This window comes from Prenolepis imparis, unplaced genomic scaffold (assembly GCF_030444845.1).
Source record: "Prenolepis imparis isolate NDT839.2.m4 unplaced genomic scaffold, iyPreImpa1.0 SCAF_7, whole genome shotgun sequence".
Taxonomy (NCBI): Eukaryota; Metazoa; Arthropoda; class Insecta; order Hymenoptera; family Formicidae; genus Prenolepis; species Prenolepis imparis.
Genome location: NW_028141165.1, coordinates 4,133,170 through 4,143,229, shown reverse-complemented (window position 1 = coordinate 4,143,229; position 10,060 = coordinate 4,133,170). Strand labels below are relative to the sequence as shown.

Here is a 10,060-nt window from a genome sequence, read left to right as displayed (position 1 = left end):
AATTTTTCTTGTTATCAAAATAAAATATATTGTTATAGGATTTTCAACTCTCAAAAGGAATTTTCTGTGTCGGTTATGGTTAATAAGATATCTATGGTTAAATATAAGATGTATTGAAGTTAGCTGTGACTTGTCATTAACGATTTATCAAAAGCTTTTAAGTATGTTTATTTAAACTTAAGGTTTTTTTAGATCGCTGAGTACGTATCTAATGTCAAAATTGTCAAACTTAAAATGGTGGACTCAATATGACGGATGACAAAACTTAAAAAAATGTTTAGATTGCAATCTAAACATTTTTTTAAACATATTAAGTTCTCCATTTTAAATTTGACAATTTTGACATTGGATTCATATTCAGCGACCTAAAAAACCTCAAATTTAAATAAACATATACTTAAAAGCTACATGGTAAATCGTTAATGACAAGTTAACAGCTAACTTTCGCAATACACCTTATATTTAATCATGGATATTTTATTAACCATAACTGAACTGAAAAATTCCTTTTGAGAGTCAAAAGTCCTAACAATATACTTTATTTTTATTGCAAGAAAACTTCTCCAGCACGTCACATAATTGTAGCTACTATATGACAAAATTGGTAAAAATAGCACTTTTTGCAACTTTAATTACAAATTTCTCAAAATTGTGACGTGATAAAGCAATTTGGAAACCAGATTCGTGTTTAGCGTCCAAAAAAACTATAAGAAACTAGTCTCGTTTCGGTGAAAAAATTATCGTTATATAAAAATCTACAAAGTTTTCTTTAAAAATATTTATATCAGATAAAATTAACTTCATAAAAATTTGATAATGTTAATGTATGTTTCTCATGTTTCATGAAAAAATAATAGTCTCACCGGCCGATGCGTGACAAAAGAGTTACGACTGCATCGAAGCTACGTTGACCTGTAACATACAAATAAAATCCAAATTATAACAACGCTTTAAATAATTAATATTTTCAAAAATTATTATTCTGCCCATTAAATTTTATATTCGACACGTACAATCATCAGTAGATGTATTATTGAGTAAATTTATAAATTTTGTATATATGTATAAAGATTATATCTTTTATAATATAGACTTTTATAAGAATTATATATCAAAAGTATTTCTCTTTAATTCTCTTTTGTTTAAATCACTAGAACAACACAAGCGCGCGCTACGCTAAAAAAACTACAATAACTAAAATAGTAATATGTTGTAAACAATATATTATAATATCTTATACGCGATTAATATCTTTTGACAGAAGTCAGTTGATCACTGTGTCAAAAATATTAATCGAGTTTAAAGTATTATAATATATTATTTAAAATGTATTGTAATTTTAATTTTTATAACAATTTTTTAGTTTACAATTTAATTAGCAAGTTAATGCTTTAATTAGCTATTAAAAAGTGCTATGAAAAGTATTAATGCTTTATTAATACTTTTCGACAGAAATCATCTGACTAAAGCGTTAATTGGCTAATTAAATTTTAAAATAATATGTTATAAAAATTAAAATAATAATACGTTTTAAATAACATGTTATAATACTTTAAACTCAATTAATATTTTTGACAGTTATCAGCTGATATCTGTCAAAAAGTATTAATCGCGGATAAGGTATTATAACATATTGTTTACAACATACTACTATTTTAATATTTTTAGCACCTTATTATTTTAAAATTTAATTAGAAAATTAATGCTTTATTAATAACTTTTCGACAGAAATCATCTGACTAAAGCGTTAATTGGCTAATTAAATTTTAAAATAATATAAAAATTAAAATAATAATACGTTTTAAATAACATGTTATAATACTTTAAACTCAATTAATATTTTTGACAGTTATCAGCTGATTTCTGTCAAAAAGTATTAATCGCGGATAAGGTATTATAACATATTGTTTACAACATATTATTATTTTAATTTCTATAACATATTTTTATTTTAAAATTTAATTAGCAAATTAATCTTTGATCAGCTTTAATCAGCTGATTTCTGTCAAAAAGTATTAATCGAGTTTAAATAAAACTTTATATTATTTTTTTTAATATCATTCTTTTTAACATAAAATCGAAGATAGCGCGCGTTTGTGTTGTTCTAGTTGTAATAAAAAGCACATGTAAAGGTGTATAGAAAAGTACATGAATATTTTTCTACTAATCACATCTTGTTCATTTGTATCGTGCAAAACTTGTTTCCATAAATATTAAGAAGAGAACAATTGTATTTATTGAATATATACACGTAGCGTTGGTTACGTGTAACGTGATTTTCGCTGAAAGTGCTACTCCTGTATTGGGCACGTTGAAAATTGCTCAAAAGCCTGTGTTTTGTGGTTTGAAAAGTTATCCATCACCTCGCACACTAAAAACTATAAATTCCGTTTCGATGTGCGGCCATTGAAACTGTAGCGCATTCGAGCGATGTCGCCCGTAGCGTCATGTTTGCATGCGCAACATCGCTTCTAACCGGCCAAAAAACACATTGCCTCTGTTTATTTGAAATATTTTAATCGGACGATGGCGAAGACAAAGGGCCTACGCGTCAAAAAATCATTTTTCAATTCGCTCATCTCAAAGCGAATGTCCAATCGTTGCGAGAAATACCGACCATCGTTTTTTCACGGCATTGTATCAGCTTTTGTGAACTATCTGGAACAAACCGTTGATTCGTGAACAAATTCTGGGAAAAAACTATCAAATCCTCGTAACAGTATTGTTCAATAATCAAAGAGTTTTAATATTTAGGATATGAAAGACCTGCTGTCCGTTTTGCAAGATATGAAGTAAAAATTCGTACAGAATAGTTAAATATTAATGTAGCACATTATAAAGTATTTGATGATCAGATGGTCAATATTTTTGAATCTATGAATACTGAATAAATACATTTTTAGACTCTGCGATTCTTAATTTCTTTGCCTATATATATTTTTTTTATCGATCGCGTAAATTTTTATCGATTATTTGATAAAAATGTATAGTGGCACAAAAAAAATTATAATTTGAAGAATTTTTAGAGAGAGAGAATTATTGATTATTAATATGATGAAATATGTGAGGAGAATAGAATCAGTGGAAGGAATCTGACGAAATTCTTGAGCTCGTAATAAACTCTTATAGTTTCCATGTAAAACTAATGAATATTCTCTGCCGAGAGATCCAAGGCGCTGCTGCCTATAAACCATCCTCGAAAGTTATCAACGTTGTTTCCAACAAGAATGCACAATAACCAATATTACCTCTCGAAAGTGAGAGCACGCGATAATAGTGATTTGTCGACATCAGTAGTACGACCGTACGATTCGTCAGACATTTTTTTGCGTGACCGATAACGCAACGTCGCGTATATGAATTATTACAAATTTATACGAGAATTCAAGGATATCAAGAAAGTTTTTAAAATTCATTACGCTCATTTGATGTAATATAAAAAATTGTGATATCTGCATCGATAATACCGAAGTCTGATTTTTGCTTCCACCGGTCACGATCTGACATGTATGACTCGTCCGCGGCGAGTCCACTTCGCAATTAACGAACTTATAATTAGCGCACGACGCTGACAACTTTCCTCAGTTCGGATTACGGTCCTTCCTGTCAGCGACAAACGCGTGTTAGCGTGTTACTTTGTTGGCAGTGTCAGATAATAATTGTGCTCTCGCGTGCATGCTTATATAATATTGTACTTGGTCAAGCTTCCGGTTCCCATCGTCGCGTTAACGAAAGCTAGACGGATCGATATTGCGTATTCTCGTTTCTAAAGCGTGCCGTGTCCTCCCTTTTTATTAAAATATAATAAACGTTGTAACTGGAAAGCGATGCGAGATTCATATTTATCGAATGTGTGTGACCAATATTTTGTGGCGACTGGCGTCATTTAGTAAAATGAAATATCAATGTAAGAATTACGAGCTATATATTCGGAATATCAAACGGAATAAAGTAATTATTCGTTTAAAATAAAACATGAATGGAAAGAGAGAGAGAAAATTGAAATTGAGTTTCAGCTTATTTCATTTCGTTTCATATTCGTTTTATGTATGTCGAGATACACGTGTCATTTAAAGCTTCAAATAACATTTTTTTTTTGACTGAAAATTTTTCAATAATAAAAAAATAATAGATGAAACAGACACACACACACAAACTTTTACATATATATATATATATATATATATATATATATATGTATATATATATCTTATAATGCTCATAGTAAATGATATAAAAAAGTTAACATACTGTGAATAACGTACTTTGAACAAAGTGAAGCCATATCGTAATAGCGTGACGTTATTTCGAGAGCAATTAAAAATCTTAACAACTTATGCGTTTTTTTCATTTTCAAAAGAATTATAATAAATACAATGCAGGTTGCGGTAAATTAGGTGGACTTTCAAGAAAATGTCGAGATTGAACTTGCTTGAAAAAATTCTCGAGAGGTTCATTTGCGGATTTTTTTTTTTTTACAAGTGTTCTCTAGTGCATGAGATAGTAATTCCGATAAAAGACGTTTGACCCTTATAAAAATATATGTAATATGCATGCGATTCGACGAGGAAGTTTGACAATTATAGAAAATATGTAATATCAATAGTAAAATAGAAGGCAATTTTTTCGGAGTAAAAAATTAAAAGTAATAATTTATTGACAAGAGCTAAAAAATTTAAGTTTAAAGAGAGGATAAATGTCCAATTAAATATCGGTAAGAAAATATAACGCTACGCGAGAAATAACAAAAATTTTTACGAGCTATAAAATTCTACTACAAGTATATACATTTTTTCTGGCATATCCGATATTTTGTTACACCAGATACGACTATAACATTTTGTAACCGTTATCGTAACGCTGCACGCCGAAAATGGTCATTTTTTCATTTTATGAGTTATAATCGTATTATAATACATCGATTAGAAATATTGAAACAACTGTGCTCATACACACATATTACATAGTTGCCGTGTGAAATAATTTTTAACAATATTTTTTAGAAGACAAAATAGTTTCAGATTATCGCACTATTTCTTATACATGACCGTTTGTTTCTTAAATTGAATATCAAAAGTATACGGAAATGTGAAAACATCATAAATATCTGAAATTCAATAATATAAGTCAATAATAAAAGACTTCAGAAAAATTAAAACGTATAAAATAAACTGATAAAAAATATATATAGATAAATTTCTCTCTTAGATATTTTTAAGTCAACGAGACCTGATATATTTTGATTTCACAGTTAACGGAATCCGTAATTCTAGAATATCTTCGGATTTTTCAATTATTTAAGAATCTAAGTATACAAACTTCCTCGCCGAGTTCCTAGAAACAGCCGCCGCCATCGAAACAAATTACGAAATAATTTCGCTGCCGAAGTTCAGCTAGCGGATAGGTCCATTTGCTGCAGCGGCGCCGCGCGTTTCGATCTCGAACGATGGCGCAGCTTGGCCATTCTTTCTCGTTTCGTCGACGACTGCGAAGTCAGTGCGTTCGTTAAGACGGCCGGCAGGAATGCCGTCGCTGATTACGAAGTCTAATTATAATTTCCGGAGGTCTCGGGCAATTAGCATCCAGCAGCTGCAACGGGCAACGTTGCACGGTTGCGCATCTTATTATATCGTCTTTTGTTGTGCGAGCGAGCGACTCGAACGTAAAGAACGCCGAGAATGTCTGTGTTCTTCTATGTTTCTAGGCCTTTTCGTTCGTGATAATTCATGACTGGTAATTTATTAACGAAGTTGCCGCAAAAACGCGGGAGAGCAAACAAATGGAGAAAATATGGCTGTTCATTAGGCGTAATTCGACGAAAATTGTATAGTTACCGTGCTTGTCGCTATGCGTGACAAAACATCGAGGACGTTACGCAGCTAATGCTTTTATTGTGGTTTTAGTCATGTTATATGACGATTCATGTTATGTAATTTATATCGACGTAAAATTGATTGTCCATATTAATTTAAGATTTTATGAAGATACAGAGTAAAATAAGTGTTTAAACAATTTTCAAGTTTCGAGACAATAAGCGATTGTATAATATTATGAAAGCTTCGCAAATTATTTTAATAATTTTTAACAAATAAGATTATCTATTTTTTTCCATGTTGGAATATTTTCAGATTTTTGTAACTTTAAATCTTAAATCTCTAATTTTAATTTTTTTATAATCAATAGATTTGTGAAAAAGTTTTTATTCTTAGATCTATACTTAGATCACTTATGCCTTTTCGTAAATTTTCGAAATTTAAAATTTGTAAATTTCTACTTAATTGGTTTTAAAAATTAGATACTGTGAAAAGTACTAGAAGTTTAAAATACAATCTTTTTACCTCTTTGAAACTTTTTATCTTGATATTATCTCGAATCTTTGCATTTTAATAATTTTATTTAAATCAGCAAATTTATAATCCTACGAAAATCTTGAAAATATATATTTTTGTATCATAAAATCTAATTATATATGCAAACCGAGTAAATTTTTAATATTTTAGAGTTAAATAATAGAACGCTGTTTAAAATCGGTATCAATTTTTTTCTTGAACATTTATATGCACATTTGACTATATTCCGAGCAAGCATTGATCTCGCAAAGGGTTCCATTAGCAGACCATTAAGCTCGCGTCATACATATGTTGTGCGATCGCTGTCTGCTTTCGCGGAAATTACATCATGGGTACACAAACGCGAGGCATCCCTATGGTTCCTGCAACGTTCGATGCTTCTAATCGAGCGTCGAAATTGTACACGTGAAAACCGGCAAAACTGCGGCCAACGTGCGGAAGGTGCTCCATGAAACATTCATAACTTCCGGCGCTGGTTGTGGTCACCATCCTGCGGCAAGACTCGCGCGTGTATGCGTGATATGTTTGATCGTGTCGGTGAACGTTGTACGAGAGAAACTGTCACCGGTTCCGGGCTAACATCAATTTCAATCTAGAGTCGCTTCACTCGACTCCCTCGCAATGAAATCGAATGTACGGTTTTACGAGATCATTCGGATACATCGAGGTCGTAAGGCCAAGTTGAACTCAAAGATACGTCGCAATGTAATATATCTATTATATATATAAAAATATATATAAATATATATATCACGTGCGTATATATTTTATCACATAAATGATATACGTAATTGTAAATTATTAATGAACTCGAAGACATGATATAAAAATGTCTGAGAAATCGAGGTTCAAGAATCTAATTGTAAGTATATAATTTTCTTTATAAAAAATTAAATAATTTAAACGAAGTACGAAGAGATTAAAATAATTTGCAATTCAAAGATTGATAGTGATATTTATATGTGAAAGTGCAAGGATATAATAGGATTGATGAAATTAGATATTTGAGTATTTAGATTAGCTCTAAAATCATTTTGTCAGAAAGAATCAAACAATTTATTCTGAAATTAAATTATCAATTTAAACGCTTATTTCTGAGATTTATCGCGAAATACTACTTTCGGATCATTTTGACAATTGATTTCTGTTATACCCGGTTATCTCGCTTAAAATCCCCTGTCACAACGAAGCTCCCTTTTGCCTTCTCGGTAATTTAATGAAGGGTCGATTATTTCCAAACGATTCGCTGTCCCGACACGCGTACTTGTGACAGATGGTGTAACGATAAAATTACATTTCGCCTTCTTGTAAATCTGATGAGGGAGCGATCGCACATCTAGGCTGACCCTAAACCTGAATATATATCCTTCCCTTCGTATGCGTTCCGCGATAATAAAATTACACTTCGCTTTCTCGCAAAAGCCGGGAAACTCTCAATGAAGGTGCGATTATTTCCGAACGATCCGTCAGCGGTTGCGAATATTGACGGAGTAGTTGGCAAACCGGCGAGATACCTACGAGATGCCGGCGAGTCCGAGAAACTCGATAATCAATTTGCATTCAATAATCCACGATCGCGCGTTAAGACGGATGTATATTCGACGGAGCCTGGCATCTCGGGGACTCAGAACTACCGGCCCGGAAATCGGCATGCGGATTAGATGCTTTGTCGTCGCCACGACGTTGGCCTCGATCTGTACCGGTTCAGGATTCCCGGTTTGCTTATGAATGGTTCATGCCGAGTTAACGTGCACCCACGTACATACGTATCTATACTCTCCGCGCATGAATGTTTTACCCGACTACGGAAATTACGGGGAACGCCCTATACGAACGATCGAGTACGAGGGAGAAGCTTGGGAGACCTAAGGATTTTAGTATTAAAGACTTAATGAAAGAGAGAAATGCGAGGAGAAAATATTTAATATTTACTCCTAATATTTAAGAATTTATATTATCGAAAACTTCAAAAATTCAATTAATTTGCGGATCTTGAGTGATTCAAGGATACAGTAGTATTGGAATATAGTATATATAGTATAGTATGAAAGTATACCGAAATATACATTTATACTATAATAATAATTTTAATTATATCATGTTACTATCAAAGATATTTTGCTTATATAGGAAATACAGAAGTATGTCGAAATATATAATATACAATATGTTTCGATATATTTTCGTATCTATATAAGCAAAATATCTTTGGTAGTAGCATTATGCAATTAAGATTATTTTACATATGCATATACATATGCAAGAAGTTAAATAAACATAGTAAATTTGAATATAAAAGACAAATAAATAAGAATACAAAAAATAAATAAATATACTATTACCCACGATTGTAACTACATAGAGAGAATTTTCTCTTAGAATTTATTTTGAAAATCATGGTAATCGTGGGACAATATGGTATGGAAAAAATTTTATAAAAATTTCTCTAATTAATATTTATCACAATAAAATAATAATATCTTACAATAAAATATAAAATATCTTTAATTAATTTTACTATGCAGTTTAGTAAAATTAATCAAACATGTTTTATATTTTATTGTGATAGATATTATTATTTTTATTATTGTAATAAATATTAATCAGAGAAATTCTCATAAAATTCTTTCCATACCATATTGTCCCACGATTACCATGATCATTTTCAGGGTAAATTCTAAGAGAACATTCTCTCAGTGTATATATCATTGTTGCACATACATATATATAATATATTATTGGATACATTATCGGATCTTTGTAATGCTTTTTATTTAATTTCTCTCTCTTTAAATTATAGAATATTTTCACAGTTAAGTTACATTGTTAGAATAGTCAAACTTGAAATTATTAATAATTATGTTAAGATTTAAATAACTTCAAAATAATTGATTTTTATTTTTAATAATTTCCAAAAACTGCTTGTGACATTTCTCATATATGTATATGTGTGTATATATATGTTTACAATAATATATATAATCGTTGATGAAAGTATTTTTATTTATTTATTTGTGTTCTTTGTATATAACTTGTATTTTATACTTAAATTTATTATGTTCATTTAATCTTGAACATGTATGTGAAATAATTTTCATTGTATAATGCTATTATCAAAGATATTTTGTTCTACATAGGGAATATATATTACAATTTGCAATTAGTTATAATATTTACAGAGAAAATTTCAGTGCATAAAATATTGATATAAAAATCAGTAATAATAAAATATATATTTCAAAAAGCATAATGTATAAAATAATTATCTTAATTTGACATTTTAGATGTTTTATTTGTCTTTTCGCGCAACTCTAAAGATCTATTATGTAGCATAAGAAAATGCTTTAAGAAAGTAAAGTTTTACGTGAAGTATATTCGAATTTTTTTTTTAATATAAGAGTAATATATTTAATAAAGTAATATATTTAATAAGAGTTCTTTTATAATACTTCTTTTGTAATAGATAAAATTTTATATAAAAAATACATTAGAAAAAGAAAAGAAAGAATTATCAATTCAAATATAATATATCATTTAAACAAATTATTTGTCATAATAATAAGAATGCATAACAATAAGAATAAATCACCTCATTAATATTGCCACATAATTGGCACTTCAGTGCAAAATATTAAATTATTTACATCGATTATAGTTGAAACCTTTGAGATTATTCATCGAAGCGGAATTGAGTTGGAAAAATAACACTG

General features: G+C 29.8%; 1 protein-coding gene across 2 annotated transcripts in view; it reads left to right on the top strand.

Moving 5' to 3' along the window:
• Positions 1-10,060, top strand: part of LOC145938166 (PHD finger protein 14) — a 243,433-nt gene that overhangs the window by 222,950 nt on the left and 10,423 nt on the right. The gene's annotated exons all lie outside the window — the stretch shown is intronic.